The 17,435-nt window shown below is 44.3% G+C and overlaps 1 protein-coding gene and 1 long non-coding RNA gene across 2 annotated transcripts in view; both read right to left on the minus strand.

The window, feature by feature from the left end:
- The window catches only part of DUSP10 (dual specificity phosphatase 10), a 38,968-nt gene that overhangs the window by 17,601 nt on the left and 3,932 nt on the right, over window positions 1-17,435 (minus strand). The gene's annotated exons all lie outside the window — the stretch shown is intronic.
- On the minus strand, window positions 14,007-16,110 carry LOC309849582. The gene is made up of 3 exons (XR_014303767.1): window positions 16,021-16,110; window positions 15,523-15,557; window positions 14,007-14,949 (listed from the first exon to the last, which is right to left on the minus strand). It is a non-coding gene; the product is annotated as an uncharacterized lncRNA (long non-coding RNA).

Consider the following 17,435-nt stretch of genomic DNA (forward strand, 5'->3'; position numbering starts at 1 on the left):
TGAGTTGAGGCTAAGCGGAGGGCCAACCAAGTCATGGTCAGTTCAACCTGGGACATGTGCAGTGAAGAGCAGGCTTGAGATGCTCCCCACATCTGGCACTGTCACACCACCCAGACACATCCCCTTGAAGTCCATGCCAATGCCCCACATTGCTTGGGGTGACAGAAGTCCCAACGGGCCAGCACCTGAAACGCAAGATCGAGGGATCCTGGGTTCTAGCCTGGGACCTCTGCTGCCACTTCTATGAAATCAGGAGTTTCTCCAAATGGGGATTCTGCACTCCCAATGCCAGCACTCAGTAATTTAACACAGCTTCGCTAAACCGGCTCCGGGTGCAAGAACCAGGGAGAAGCTGTCTTTTGGTGCTGAGGCCTGGGTGGTCAGCCTCCCACTAGAGGGGCCCAAGCACTTGCTGCTCTCTCTTCCTGGAACCGTCTCCCTCTCGTTCATCACGTGGGTGGTTCAGACCTAGGATTAGACGCAGTCTCCTCCCAAAGGTCTGCCCGACACCCAGTCTACAGTGAACCCGCTCTGGTCACTCCTTCGTTTTGTATCATCAAGTCTCAGAGTTTATTGTCTTTAGGGCGGTTACCACAATCGGAAATTACTTGTCATTTCTTTACTTGTGTATTGTGATTATTCAACTGGTGAGCCCCACCCCACCCCCCCACCGCCCTCCCAACCCCACCCAAGAATGTCCATATGCTGTTTGTCTTTGGGGAAATGGAGCCCAGCAGTTCACCGTGCTGAGGCCTGAGCTCTCTCCAGGATGTTCTAGCAGTAGGATCTTGGCCAGGCTGCTTAACCCTCTTGTACTGTAGTTTCCTCATTTGTAAAATGGGACAAAGTGCCATAGGCAACAAGATTTACTGCAAGAACTGAGTGAGCTAATGCTGGTAGTTATTAACAGAAATTATAAAGGTATTTACTGTCCGGCACCCAAAGTAATACCCAATTTGTACAGGGGCTCATGAAATATTTCTAGATTATGTGACCTTTGCAATGAGATGGGGAAACGCCAGTTAGTTGACAAACACCTATTATGCGTGGTTCAGCATAATGTTAGGGACTTGAGAGATTAAAAAATATATATATATACATATATGTATATATTCATATATTCTCTGAGGATAAATCTAATGAGACAGAAGGAAGGGTTAAGGTACATTGGAGGAAGCTTAACAAAAGGACTGGCATAAATCTTTAAAGAACCTACCAAGGGGGCACCTGGGTGGCACAGTCAGTTAAGCATCTGCCTTCAGCTCAAGTCATGATCCCAGGGTCCTGGGATCGAGCTCCACCTTGGGCTCCCTGCTCCGGGGGGGTGGGGGTTGGGGGTGGGGGGTCTGCTTCTTCCTCTCCCTCTGCCCTTCCCCCTGCTCGTGCTCCCTCTCTCTCTCTAATAAATAAATAAAATCTTTAAAAAAAATTTTTAAATAGGGGCTCCTGGGTTGCTCAGTGGGTTAAGCCGCTGCCTTCGGCTCAGGTCATGATCTCAGGGTCCTGGGATCAAGCTCTGCATCGGGCTCTCTGCTTAGCCTCTCTGACTGCTTGTGATCTGTGTCTGTCAAATAAATAAAATCTTAAAAAAAATTTTTTAATAATATTTTTTAATTAAAAAAAAAAAAAGAACTGTCCAACTGTGATTCACGGAAGGCAGGTGCCGGACCGGACAGGTGAGGTCAGTACAAGGACACAGAGATCCTGGCCCTCTGCGGCTGGGAAGGAGGACCAACAAGGCTCCCGGGAAAGTGGCAGCCTGCGCCAGGACCCAGACCTGCATGTGACATTTAGTTATGACTTGGGTCATAGCTTGTCATGGCTGCAGCCGGAGACAATGTGCACCCGGTGGCTTCCAGTGCTTTCTTCCTTCCCCAGACCTCCCCCTTGGACATTCTAGATGAGTGGTGAGATGGGGAGATGGATGGAAAGCAGCCATGAGGGAAGGAAAAAAAAGGCCCTGGAGGGCACGCCTGGCCTGAGAGATCTCAGGGACTTTTGAGGGGGTGGCAGTTCAGTTCTACACACATTTATGAAGCACTCAGTATGAGCTGGGGGGCCCGGGACTGTGTGTACAAATCCCAACGAGCTCTGGTTCAGCCTCTCTGAGCTCACTGACCCCCGCCCTGGGCACGGTGAGCAGGAACAGATAGACGATTCGGGGACAAGGTCTGCACCACGTCAGCGGCTGTTTCTTCTGCCTCCCGTTGAAGAAACACAATGTGGGATCTTAAAATCAGGCATTCTGGGTTCCTCTCACCCCTCTCATTAGTCCTGCTTCTTTGGGCAAGTTACTTAATCTTAAGTAACTTAATCTTAAGGTCACTTTAAAGCATGATCACATCTTCAGAACTTTTTCTTCAAACATGAGCTTCCTCTTCTCACACATTTATGAAGCACTCAGTATGAGCGAGGGGCCGGGACAACCCTCGCTCTCTCACGGGAGTAACATTATGTCTGCTCATGTCTCTGTAACATCGTTACACCTTACTCTGTTCCATTGTTCATGTCTCCGTAGCAACGTTTCTGTAACACTACAGTCCGCTCATAGGCAGACAAGGGGCCTCGGGAACTCTGGTCCTCCGGAAGGGGAGAGGCTCAAGGGTCGGGGTGAGAACGGAATGCCTCTGTACCCCTTTAGTTGTTTCCGATGATCCAACTTCCCTCTTAGAAACTGGGACTGACTGACGTTCCACAGTCACTGACAGTAGCAGGGAGAGATGCTCAAGGGGTTACAGTCCCCTACACCTTGAAAGTGACCAGCTCTGAAGAGCGAGCCTCCCATAGGGGCAGAATGACGAGCACCCAAGGATGGCCCAAGTCGGAGAGAAATCAAGTCATCTTCAGTATTTCAAAAGACCTCTTTTAGACCTCTAGAACCCTTTTGGTTTTACTCCTAGCTTTCACTGGTAAAGGAATTTTCCCTCGTAATCACCACAGAGTTTAAGTTTGTCTTTTCTTAGAAATGTGCCTTCAAGGGCCGCCCCAAGACGCCCTTTCAGGACTCCACTTTCTAGGAGTTGGTGACCTAAGAGGCCTTGCAGGACAAGGGCCAGGCCTGAGTAGGAACAGAAGGACGATAGTTAGAACCACAGGCAAGAGACAGTGTCTATTTTAAGCAAGGAAGGAGAAATTAACCAAACAAAAATAAATCAATAAAGGACACAGGATCATGGTTTAGAAATGCAAACGAAAGCCTCCAAAGAAAAGACAACAATTGATATGAACACAGTGTTTATGAGATGTAATGGAACCACAAAAGTATGGTTCTAGAGGCACCTGGGTGGCTCAGTCAGTTAAGTGTCTGCCTTCAGCTCAGGTCACTCCCTGCTCTGCAGGGAGTCTGCTTCTCCCTCTGCCCCTCACCCTGCTTTTGCGCTCTCTCTCTCTCTCTCTCAATCTCAAATAAATAAATAAAATCTTAACCACACAAAAAAGTATGGTTATTGCAATGAAAACTATTAAAAAATAACCTACAAAAATGCTCCTTACCCACAGCATCACCCTTGATCAGTGTCCTATAAGGAACTCCATCCCAAATCAATATTTAAGAATCTCTGGCACGAATGAGGTGCCGGCACGTCATCTCTGTATGCCATCACCATCACGTAGGGCTGTCTGCGGAATGAAGACACAGAGCAGACCCTAAGTGTTGCGGGCCAGGAGCTACTGGCTGTGGTGGCATCAGAGACTTCCCCATCTCCAGGCTGAGCCTAGTGGTCAAAAGCATTGACTGGTGGTTAATGACTCAAAGGCTGAGTCATTTTACACGTCTAGAATGGAACTAGCCATTGTCGCCCATGATATGGGGTTAGGGAAACAAGCAAGTCCTTCATTTTCCCAATTACCGTGCCCCTAAAATATATATCCAGATGAAAGGTATATTCTCCTGTAAGGCTGCAGTACAATCCTGACCCTAACAATGTGGAGTCAGCACAGACTCCACAAGCGAAAGCCACAGTCCCCTCACTTCAGATACCAACGCCAAGTTCAGGAGTCCCAGGCCATCCACGCTTCTGACCAGTAGACTAAAATTCTGGGATTCCCACACCCCCTCAGTTTGGATAATTCACTACAATGACTCTTAAATTCAGGAAAATGTCATACTTACTCTTAGTTTTATTACAAAGGATACAAATCAGAACCAGGCAAATGAGGAGACCAAGAGAGGGAGGTCTGGGAAGGTCCTAAACACAGAGTTTCCTTGCCTCGAAGACCCCTATCACCCTCCTAGCACATCAATGCATTCATTAATCAGGAAGCTGAGCTGAGCTTTCGTGTTCAGAGTTTTTCCTGGGGTTTCATCACAGAGGCATGGTTCAGTGAACCATTTGGTCATGTGACTGAACTCAATATCCAGCCCTTCTTTCTTACCAGGAGGAGGTCTGGATAATAGCGAGTCCCCCATCCTCTAATCACATTGTTTGTCCTCCTGATGGCCCACCCTTATTCTGAAACATCTCATTAGCCTAAACGATCTTATTAGCCTAAGCTATCTCATTAGCATAAGCTTGGGTGTGATTACAGGTTAGGACCCAGGAACCAAGGACAAAAGCTGGACAAATTCTCTATCATACAGTTCAGCAGTGGGGAAGGGTGCGAGCTCCAGAGTCAGGTGGCTCCGAATTTGGCTTTCTGCTGTGTGACTTTGGGCAATTTACCAAACCTCTCTCAGCTTCCGTGTCCTCATCTAAAAAGTAGATCCGGATAATAATACTGTTATTACTATATATAGATCAGCACCATGTAACAAAATTATTTTTCTAGTAGCTGCATTTATAAAAGTAAAAAGCAACTGATAAAATTAACATTAATAATATATTTTACTTACCTCAACATGCCCCAAATAGTATCATTTCAACATGCAATCAATGTTAAAACATTTCTTTTATTTATTTATTTATTTATTTATTTATTTATTTAGAGCGATGGAGAGAGAGAGGTAGGGGGGAGGGGTAGAGGGAGAAGGAGGGAGAGAACTTTAAGCAAGCTCCATGGGCACAGAGCCCCACATAGGACTCAATCTCACAACTCTGAGATCATGACCCTGAGCCAAAATTAAGAGTCAGACACTTACCAAGTGAGCCACCCAGGCACGCCCGGGTTAAAACAATTATCAATGAAATATATTACATTCTTCTTTTACACAAAGTCTTTAAAATCTAGCATGTATTTTACAAATGTGACATGTTTCTGTTCAGACTAGTCCCATTTCAAAGGCTCGGGGGCCCCCTGTGAGTCCTGGCTACCTACCACACTGGATAGTGTTCAGATAGAGATCACTGGAGAGCTTAGATCGAGGGCTGTTATTTCCACTAAATGGGTTGGAGCTCAGTGCTGTACCAACCCTGTTTAAAAATGTGAACTGAAATATGTATGTGCACAGAGGCAGTGGCAAATGACTAAAACCCAAGCCGCGCTATGTCTGTTAGCTCCACAGAATGTAAAATGGCCCCCCTCTTCTCAGGAAAAGAACCACTTCAACTTGGAGTAGAGAGGCTCTTGGATAGTTAATCCACAGCTGCTTTTTTATTCCCATGCTCCCACATCTCCCTGACATAGATTTAAAACTGGCAAAATCAAGGGACAACAGGCAATAGCTTTCAATGGGAAAAGATGCCCCAAAGCACAGAGCTGCAAGTAAGTAGCTGTGAATGGCTGGGGGAGAAGGGGAGGGGAGAGGGTGGGAGGAAACCAGAGGGAGGAGTTTAGCTCCTTGACTCTCTGAGGAGCCCCCCCACCCCCCAGAGTCACTGCCCAGCCACCAGCTAGTATACCAAACCAGTCACCTACCCTGCACTCCCTGGAAAAAGTTCTGCACTATAAATTCAGAAAAATATCACTAGTAGGGGACAGATTTCAAGGTAATTGTTTAGGCAGCTTTGTAGGTTCTGATTCTCAGGTCCCAGAACATTCTCAAAGGTTCTTTTTTTTTTTTTTTTAAACTTTGCAGATTCTAATATGGAAGTGCTGTCTCTTTTAATGGTGGCGCCCCACATTCGGCTGTGGGTCCCAACTTTTGCAAGGGAGAGCTGCCCAACACCCTGACATTCATCTAATTCATTCAATTCTCATTGGAGTTGGGATGGGGCGAGTGCCAGCCACCCTCAAGGTAAGAATAAAGAGATCCACCTAATAAGGGCAGACGAATGCATTTTTACATAATATGCAAGATTAATTATAATAAATGCAATCCAATTCACATACCTTATCAAGGAAGACAAGCTAATTATCTGTCAGAGAATTAGCTCCTATTTAAAGGGCATTTTACCTCAATTTGGCAAAAAGAACTAATGGGAATTGTCTCCGATCTGATATATTCTTTTGACTGCACTTGCTTAAACACTCAGAAGACTTCAACACTGCCCTAAAACCCCAGGGTTTAAGGAGGGACGGGGCAGGGGGGACCCAGAAGCACGTATTAGTCAGCATCTCACAAAGTCCAGCTCTTTCTGCTGTCATTGTAATGATGTCCCTTCTGGAGTATCTTATCAGCAGCATGAAACTGGGGGTGACTCATATTTACAAAACGAGGGGGTATTGACCCTGCTAGACTGTCCACTTCCACAATGCCTTCTGTTTCTTAATAGTGCTGAGTGGTATCTCCACACTTCCTCACTCTGCCCTCCAAAGCAGAAGCCCAAGACTTACCAACGCATGCTTTATTCAGGGATGTGGGCTGCACACACAGCTGAGATGCCTGTGGAGACCTACGCTTGAGGACAAAGACTTCCCTAAAAATTAGTAACTTTCCTGGGTAGTTGGTTCTTGTATTCTGGAGAGAAAGGTAGGAATGCACAATATAAAACCAAGGTAGCTGGCCCTACCCTCTATTCCTTAAGGTGGAGGTAGGGGTGGGGATGGGGAGGGTGGTGAGGAAGATTCGGGAAGGCACTCCCTGAAGAGGCTTCTCTTATACAATCAAAAACTTGGAAATAATCTTGATGTCATTGATAGGAAGATTCGTCAAGTAAAATGTGAGGAACCCACAAAATAAGACATGTCATAACATTTAAAGAAAATCTGCTGGTGATGAGGGAAGCAAAACTATATGCAATGTAAAGTGAAAATGAATTTCAGTTTCCATATGAGAAACTCTGCAAATTATGCACATATATGGGTAAAGAATGAAGAGAATATGTAAAAATGAAACCAGGCCAGGCAGGGGGATGAGTATATCATCTGTTTTCTCCTTTATAAAATTTTCTTGATATTCCAACAATGGGTATGGAACTGAGTCTTTGCTGAGACTTAATTTTATAAGATTTCCACACAGAGAAATAGTCTATAATTTTCCAGTATGGCACTGATTCAGAAAAAAGTACGGATGTACTTAGCTATCCACTCCACTGGGTTTTTCCAAACCTTTAAACCCAAATCTACCAAGCGTCAAGGAGTTGTTTCTATTTATATTGTACCAGGGGCAATGTCAATTCATTTTTCTGAATTAGATCACTCATGTATCCCCTGGACATAAATAGACAACGATGAATTATTCTTGTGGCTCTTTCAGATTATAATTATGGGACATTTTTAATAAATGCTACTCGTTGTGTGTCTGGCGTTGTTCAAAGCATTTGTGCAGGTGTTATCTCATTTAATCCTCAATTAATTCCATGAGGAAAGTATCCTTATCTTCCCCATTTCATGGATAAGAAAAACGAGGTACACCCAATTTAGTGCGCTCAAGTTCATGCTTCTAATAAGCAGCAAACTCAGAATTCAAACTCAGCAGTCTGGCTCTAGAATGTGTGGTTAACCTCCCTGCTATACTTTAAATTCTGAAGAAGAGTGATGACAAACACAAATCCGCAGACCGCTTCATTGAGAAATCACATACGAAGCTCGCTACAAAGAAAAAGGGAATAAAAAGGTGGAGCGATCCGGCCAAACATGTGGACCCCTAAGAGTCTCTTATTTGATAACAATTCAGATACACACTGAAGGATTACACTCCCACTGGGGTTAAAACAAATTCTTGAACCAAGAGTAAGGAAACGTGAATCCTGTGCTAGTTCTGCTTCCCGCTACTTCGATGCTTTTGAGTAAGGCATTAGTGTCCACATCTGTAAAATGGGACTCTTGGAACACATACTCAATAATTCTGCTGCTTCTGGCCCAGGTTCTCAGGGGTCTGTTCTGCTAGCCTTCGAGGGAGTCAGTTAGGTGTTTTCTAGGGTCCATCCCTGCCATGCGCCCTGATGATCTGAGCTGTACATGCAGGCTTAGGCTATAGAAGGGAAGAAGAAAGATAAGAAAGGAAAAGAAAGCAGAAGAGAAAAATAATAAAAAGTAAATGGTTTAAGATCTCTGTTCACTTATCCCAGAGAATTGACTCTCTCAAAGGATAATGATAACCCTAGTAGAAATTCCTTCCTCACACAATTTGGGTTGGTGGGGATCTATAGTGAACGTTATTATCCACACTAACAGAATGGATGATGACTACGAAGCAATCAAACGTCTTTGAGTATTGGAGTCTGCGGAAGGTCATCACGTATCATCATATCACATATTCCATCATACTTTCTTCGTCTAACTTTGTACTTATCTTTTTTTCTGGCTCATCTAATTCCCCCTATAGAAAGTGAATATATTAATAAGTGCAGAAGGAACATCATCCCCATATCCACAGGCTACTAGGAGAATGCATCCAAAGTTTCTCTTATATTGAAAACGCACCCAGCAGAAGCGTAACAGTGCTGGGCCCAGGCTCCAATGGCTGAATGACCTTGGACAAGGGCCTGAACCTCTTGGAGTCTCAGTCACTCCCGTATAAGCTAGAGTGTTATCATGAGATAGAAAGCTCCGAGCACCGAGTCTGGTATATATAATAAACATTTCGTAAATGTTAGAGATAATTACTGCAGTCTTCAAAGTTTCTTTATTCAATCTGTTACTCCTTAAAAGCCTCTGCCATCACCAAAGTTTGAAGTTGCCAAAAGCTGAGATATAATTCAGAGCGAGGTCACGGGAAGACTGCTCTTCTCTGAGGACACAGAGTGGGCCAATTTTCAAAGCAGTGGCATTCCCAGTGGAGGGGGAAACAAGAAAACGGAGGGGCTGGGGGAACTGATATAACTTAGGGCACCTCAGAGATAAAGCACACTTAAAGCAACCGTAAGAAATGAGATCTAGAGCTCACTTATTTATGAATAAGCATGCAGCCAGCTTGGAAGGAACTCGGGCCTCAACATCCTAAGCACTGGGGTTCCATTCTCATTCACCAACTCACTGGTTAATAACATGGAAGAAAATATTGAATCTGTTCCTCAAATTCTGCATCCGTGAAACCCGAGATCTACAGCCTCTCTCACAAAGCTGCACTGAGAACAAAATAAGACACAGATTATGACAGTATGATGCCCAACTTCCCAAACTATCTGGAAAATAATTTTTTTTAATTTCAGGGATGACAGGTTGGCCAGACCCAGAGTAGTTATGTGTGATTAAATGGTGTTCTGCTGTCAGATGAAAATATCACTTCATGAGAACCATAAAACCCTTCTTATAAAGTCTTATCATAAAAATATGCTATTTTCGTAAGACTAGAAATATAAGACCCGAGAAAATGCCCCCTAGCCCTTCATGGAAGCCCCCCTTAGAAATCTGTGTCTAGACTTAACTATTTTAAGAGGGAAGCAGACGCTCCAATAGCTAATGACAGTAACTCACTGTCTTGAACATTAGAACCCAGGACCAGGGCCAGGACCCAGAAGGCCCTGCCACCCCGAGGGGCTCCGCCATTGTCACCCTGTTCTGTTCCCGCTACTCCACTGCCCCTCCCCTTACCCCCCCAACCTGGTCTTCTTGCCACTTGCCAGCAGCAACAGCTGGCAACGTTTAGCCCGGGGGTTGTGGACCTTGTGGCCGTGATTCAAACTGGTGGGATGAGTCCTTCCATAGAAGAACTATAAAGGAAACTGGAGAGTGATGCCCTGGCAAAAGCGGTGACTGCCTTGTCACCTATAGACACCAGCTAAGATCGGCAAGGGTTTATGCACCGCCAAAGGGACACCGGCCAGGGACAACCCCTGGGTCAGGCATTTTTATTTATGTCTCTCGTTGAGAAACTGGGCAACAGATGCCCAACAGGGGTCCCATCTGGAAGGCGAGACAAAGAAACTGAAACCCTCTGGTGGAGCCCTGAGAAAGTTTGGCCTTGTTTTGCCATGAAACTCCAGTCTTAGAAGGCAAAAAAAAAGACGATGAGGTCTTTACTGAAAGTAAAACCTTAAAGGCAATACAGATAATTTGAGGAATCCTTTGCTCCCTGTTAGTGATCTTCCACTTGGCCAGAAGCAGGGCCTGGGGTAACGTCCTTTATCTTCTATGAAAGTACTGGGCTGCAGGGCTCATTTCCTGACCCAAGAGCAGAAGCTCCAGGTTCCCTTTCCTTCCCATTACACATGAAAAACGGGTCTTGCTGGGGTAGAGGAGTACAGATATGTATGTGTGTGTGTAATATACATATTACACACACACATATATATATCCCCATACCTTTAAGTAATAACAGATGAAACAGACACAAGCTAGGAAGAAAAAGGATGCTACTATCTTCCTCTTGGGCTGATGGATGAACACATCTCAGAGTCAGACTTCATAATTAGAAAATACACATCAATGTCAACATAAAGTGTGTATTTCTAAATGTATGGTAAAATTCATGTTTTGATTCACACTCATCATTTTCTCTTCCCTCCAATTTTTCCGAATTAGTAAGGGTTATATAATATGAGTGTAGTAGAGTCTAGAGTATATGGAAATGCAGCCAGTGAAACTTGGCCCAAGAGGGACCCACACGGTTCAGGGGAAATAATGCAGGCTTTGAGATGACAGACTTTGTGTTTTTATCCCAGCCCTGTCTCCTAGCATGGTTTTTAATCGTACTTGCAAACTTTTTATTTCTCTTTTTCCTGAGCAGGCTAAAACCTTGTCTTTGAAATATCATTTACAATGCTTGTTTGCTTAGCATGCCCTCTTTTCATAGATAGCATTCAGGAAAAAATAAACACCAACTATGTTCCTATTAGCAACATGTCCAAAATTAGTGAGGTCCAAATTACAAAGTTCCACTCTAATGCACGAAGAAGGCCTGTCAGCCCGAGCTTCTAAAGCAGAGAGAGAACGTGTATTCTCTTTTCCATTAAAAACCTACAATTTAACAAAAAAAAAAATCATTTCTCTTTGGATCAAGTCTTTGGGAATAAATTCTATTGGCCCATGAAGATGTGCTTAGAAAAAGCCAGACTTTATCCTGCAAGGGACAAAGAAAGGAATGCCAAATGTCTCACAAACCTGTACTTCCCAGGAGAATGACAGCCCTGAAGATGAACTCCTCCCTAAATAAGGTTGTGTAGGACAAGAGGATGAAGAATACAAACAGGTACATGATCTTCAAGGTAGAAAGATCTGGAATACCGGCCTGGTCTGGGTATTCTCTCACCAAAGCATTAAGATTGTAAGGGTTTTGGGGGCAGAGTCCCCAGCCTGAAAACAAAAGCCCAGCATGCAGAAGGCATTCAGTAGTATCAAAAAGTCTCTAGAACCCTGAGATTCTCTGGTACAAGGGTGCACTTTGATACGTGTGTTCCAGCTCGTTATTAAACCACTAAGTTTCCCAGAAGACAAGTTTAAATCTATGTTAATATTTGTCCTGTATTTCCAGGACCCACGCAAGTATCAGGACCATGAGCTGCTGCTTCCAAAAGAGCTTAGACTTAGGTCCCTATAGTTCTGGACTGAAATCTCAAAATTCAACAAAAAAGGGTATTAATACTAAAAATTATTAATTAAGTATATTATTTCATATTTGTATGCTCACATTAGATACTGTTATCATTAGATAATCACACAGACACACACACACACACACACACACACACACTATCAACCTGGCAAGACCTATTTTAGCACTAAGGACCCAGGCTCTAAAATTAATCATGCATGTGACCTTGGGCAAGTTAAATCTCTCTAGGTCCATTTCAGTAACTGCATAATGAAAAAACAGGACTAGATCAATGGTATTCAAACTTTGCGGCATGTCAGAACCACCGGGGAAGCTCTTCAAATTCTTGATGCACAAGCTGTACCCCCAGACCAATTTAATCAAACTGTCCAGAGGTGGAAACTGAGCATTGTAGGTTTTAAATCACCCCAAGGGATTCCAGTGGGCAGCCTGCAGGGACAACTTTGGGACTAGGGAGCCTCTAAAGTTCCTTCTTATTCTAAAAAGTGGGATGCTTGAGTTCAAAGAATGTGAGAAGACCTCCTCTGGGATCAGAATTTCCATTCCTACTGCCCAGTGTATCCTTGTCTATCTACTTGAAGTCAATTGCCTAGGCACTGCAAACTGACCCATTTTTATGCCCAAACTGCTCCCCCAGGCTGGGTCCAGGAGCCTGGCTGCGGCCAACACCGAGTCTTAGGAAGCAGGGCTGGCTTGGTTTCTGGTCAAAGGTCCACCCTTAGCTTCTGAGGGTACGTGCGCCGCAGGCTATACAGAGAGTTTCTCTGCTCCCATGATTTTGTCAACCCTCCCTGCCCTCACCCTCCTTTTTCTAATCTAAAATCATTATCTACTACTGCCAGGAAAGGAGTTTATTGAACTTGTCCTTGACAAGCCAGATGGTTAACTTAACTGATCTGAGTTAGCAAGGACAAGTGGTTGATATTAACAGGCTCCTGTAGTACTATGCTTGGAACAACTTGCCATCTTCTCCTCTGACCAGCGTCTAACGTAAGAGGATCTGAAAGGGCACAAGGGTGGTGGAACAGGGCCCAGACCAAGAGCTATTTATGTGCCCAGGTACCTGATTTCCATTGTCTCAAGCCGTCCTATGAGGGGGAATTATGCCTCTTTGACAGTGGAGAAAGAAGTGGGGCTTTGGGAGGTGACCTGAGCTCCCTAAGGGCACCTACAGTTGGTCAACAGAAAAGCCTAGATTTGAACTCAAGAGCACACAGCACACTTTGCTGAGCACACAGTGAACGAGGAACAGATCGAGCAAGGACAGGGAGGAGGGAGACAGCTCACTTACATCTTTCCACTTACATTCTAATTAGGAGGCAGGGTAGTATATCCAAAAGCTCAGAGTACAGGCCACTGTGAACCAGTTCAGAGAAAAGGATCGCGTCTCACTTACAAAAACGAGCAGGCCTTCCCACGGTTCCCTCCTTTTTCCTTCACACGCCGTATCGACACAACTCAAAGCTTCGAGAACTTTTGAAAATGAAGTACACTTCCCCCTCCTTCCACCTACCCTTTTATAGTCAGACTACAATCCTTATTCCAAAAATAAATCAGCCTGATGAGAGGCCAGAAAAAACGAAGCTTAATAGTTTTCCACTTTCATTATGGGACACTAGTTGGACAGACTTATCATCATATTTTTACAAATTTCCCCTACAAATAAATAATTCTAGGATATGCCCAAATAACTCTGGCATCTTGGCTCAACATGTTTTTATAATTACTTGGCACTCCAACTGTATGCTACTTAAATCAGGGAACAGTCAACAAGTTATTTTTAGGCCATAGCAACACACACACACACACACACACATACACTCTCTCCGTTATACCTCGCTTGTCACTTACACTCCTTTGGAAGGGGAGCCCAGATTGTCTTTATACTGATGCCATCATTTCTTTTCAACCAATGGTAGTAACAGTATGAAGCTTCAGTTAGGGAGCACTCACCATGTATGAAAACTGGTCTGGGCCCTCTGTACACATGACTTCTTTCGACTCCTAGACTAAGACTGTAACATAGCTGCTTTTACATCCTCTTTTATAAAGGAGGAAATTAAGGAAGTAAGGGATGAAGCAATTTGCCCAGGGGTTCATGGCTAGTACAAAGGGACCAAGGCTAGAATCAGACAGACTGGATCCAAAATCCTGCCTGAATTTCCCCACCATTTGCAACAAGGCGAATGTCTGGCATGTTTGGATGTTAAGCGGGGGCTCAGAATAACAACACGAAGTTTGTGCCTACAGGAGGTATGTCTTTATTTCACGTATCTTTTAAAAAGTTCCTCCCGACATCCAGAGAGACAAGAGGAAGACTGTTGTTCCCCCACGACAAACAACACAAAAAAAGACTATTTTCCTGGGGTCTCTGATTACTGAGCATAGCCTTTCACACTTGGTCGTCCAACTCAGTACCGCCTGTAAGTGTTACTTCAGAAGCGTTTGTGATTATGGAAGAACGTGTACTCTGCGTGCTTTATCCCTCAGGAATTATGATGGAAGGTTTTATAGTCTACAAATTGAACTCCCTACGGATCAGCCTCCTGAAGAGATTGTCCTTCCTCCACTGCTCCCCACTGAACACCGCTGGTGCAGCAGCAGGTCCGGGGAGGGGGGGGGGGGCTGGGTCTGTCGGTCAGTCTTTGTTTCCTGACAGCCCAGAGCAAGTACAGGCATGGGCCTGACACATCCACATGGAAGGGAGAGCTACAGCCCCCCCGAGGAGACGCCCAGAGCCCTCCCACTCCGAGGGAGAAAGGCTTCTCCACAGACCTGAGAGCTAGCTAGTCACGGTGGCAATTTAAGTTTGAAAAAGTGGGCGTAAGACACTGAAGTATTCAGGAGTGAAAATGTTGTCTGCACGGTACTATACAATAGCCGCAGCCTTATTAATTCTAGAGCAGTAACTTTAAACCTGAAACATATCTGGCTATATTAAAATGTTACCTGTACTATAAAATATTTCAACAACCGAAAAAGGAAGAGAAAGCCAATAGGGCAATCAAGAACAGCGGTTTCATCTGCGGGGTAGATGTACGGTGCTCTTAATCCCCTTTCTTATTTTTCTGCATATCTGAAAATTCTTATAATAAAAGTTTTAAAGGCACAGAGGTCTTTAAGGAGGAGGCAGGTGGCAGTAGATTATCCTTTTCAACACAGGTAGGTAAACGAAGATTTTCCTGAATCCAGCTTTCCTGAAAAGGAAGGGTACCTTATAAACATCAAAACCAAGATGGTGGCTCTCCTTCTGGGAGGTCCAGAACCATCTAGCCTTCTTATTCAGTTTGGTTAAAAATCATACTGAAAATCAACTTGGGGTTGATTTCAAAAATTTTGCAAATCCCTAAATATTTATGCATTGGGATCATTTTCACCACAAGGAATAGAAGCACTGGTCTGATGCCATTTATTCTTCAGAAGATGAGAATAAAACATGGATTCAGACACAGGTCACAACAGGGAGGGGACTGTAAATTAGAACAGTAACTTAATCCCAGGGGCTTCTGCGGCTCTGATCAGTTTCTTCCCAACCTGACACAGCATTACTAAAATGGTAACTGAGCAGCCGCTCTACTTGACAAGCAGTACCAAAAATGGAGAACATGGCATTGAAACAGGGGGACAGAAAACTTGGACAGGGGAGGGTAGCAACCAGTGTTTACAAGTTTACAAACATAAACCAGAGAATCAGTTGGGCCAGCCATAAATTACCCAAGATTGTACTGAAATCTCTCAAAATAAATTAATGAGGACTTCAAAGTTTCTACCTTTCATTCTAACTACCTTCACCACCATAGTTTCCCTGCAAAAAAAAAAAAAAAAAAAAAAAATCACTCGTTCCAAAATGGTACCGTTACCATTTCACTAAAATAAAATCTTGCATCACCTAGGGAGGGGATTAGTAAAATAAACCTCAGCAGAGAAGCCAGACCAGAATGGTCTGCTTGACCCACTCAAGAACTTGGGAGAAGTCGCTGACCATGTCTTCTGAGAGATGCCCACCCCATTCTTTACCTCCACGGTGCTATGGTATTAAGCTTTGGTATACCCAGATGAAAGGGTAGCTACAGGTATCATAATTATGATCACTCTCCTTTCTTTCCCATCTTGGTCCCAATTTTAAGCCATTCCCCCCAAAGAGACCAACATAATAATGATGACAATAATAAATAAATTAAATTACCAACCCTTTTGCTCCTAAACTATTTTCAATCAAATTCCCAGATATTTGAAGGAAAAGCACCCAAAACTACAAATAATCCAACCTCTACCACCAGTGCGTCTTCCAGGTCGACCGCCGCTGTGTCTCACCAACCCGAAAATGATGAGCCCTCACCGCGGCCGCCTGGGGTGCCCAGTGGTGAGGTCAGCAGCATGTCCGGCCCCGCCCCACTGAGGCAATCTTAACTTCACTGACACTGAGGAGCAAGCCCAGGCTGCCCGGACTCTCAGCTACATCCACGGGGAAGGAACCCCACTTTCTTTGGTAACACCGGGGAGGTTCATTTCCAAGCATTTGACAGGCCACCCCTAAACACAATAATGTCTACTGCAAACAAGAGGGTAAGATCTCCAATTCCGCCTAGTCATCCACATGTTCAAGTCCAGAGTCACCTTAATTTGTATTGTTCGATGTCTGTCCTCAAATCACATAGACACAAAAGGTCTGCTTTTTCCTAACATCGACACTACATGAGCAAAGAGATGACCTACAAGACCACTGGCTACCCCTCTCTTTGTTCCCCAAGATAAACTATTACAAATGAGAAATTTGTGGACTGTATTTTCTCATCCAAAAAAGACAAAACAAGCCAAGATCATGGTGAGAGAACACTAGCTGGGTATGCCAACTGGGAATCACTCAAAGTCAACCAAACAAGAATGAAAACAATAAAATACAGAGCTACACAAAGGAAATCTGAATGTGTCTGTAATCCTAAGAAAATTCATCAACCACAACAAAAATGCCTGGGCCCTGCTGAAATTCTCTGGATATGACCTCCATCATGTTCTCCTTCCCACCAGAGCCTTTCAACCCTAAGAAAAGTTATGCCTTTGTGGCAGTTGAGCCAATGACAGCAAGCTCAAGAAGAGCTTGGAGGGGATGGGATGGAAGTCGTGGGGGGTAGGGGATTTGTCAACATAATTCAGAACCATATTTCCAATAATGCTACTTAACAAAAGGCAGAGTGCATGATCAAGAAGATAAGAAGGAGAATGGCAGAGCTGTCACACAAAGATAAAATAAGTGACTTACTCATCCCAATGATCTATTGCATTTAATATGCAAGGTGTTCAAAAGAACAGAGCAGTACCTCTGGTCAACACACTTCAGGAGACTTGATAGTGATGTGGCCCAGAAACTGTGTACCTTAGCTCAAAACACAAGAGAAGAAAAGAGAGAAGATGACCATCTCTCAGCGCCCTCAAAGGACAGAAGACACCAAAGAAAAAGAGTGGTGTGTAGTGCCCCAAATGACAACATCTGAGGGCAAAGAGCAGCGAGTCAGATAGACACGAGATGAAGGTTCCCCTGCTATGTTAGGCAACACTGTGTGGAAGAAGCTCAGAAAACAGTGGGTAATTATTTCTTCCTGCCCAGGCTCAGCAACACTGATGTCAGAGTTATTCTGCATTCAGTGTAAGGGGCCAAGTGACCGACCACCCCATCCTGGAAGGA

Source organism: Mustela nivalis, assembly GCF_964662115.1.
Source record: "Mustela nivalis genome assembly, chromosome: 16".
Lineage (NCBI taxonomy): Eukaryota > Metazoa > Chordata > Mammalia > Carnivora > Mustelidae > Mustela > Mustela nivalis.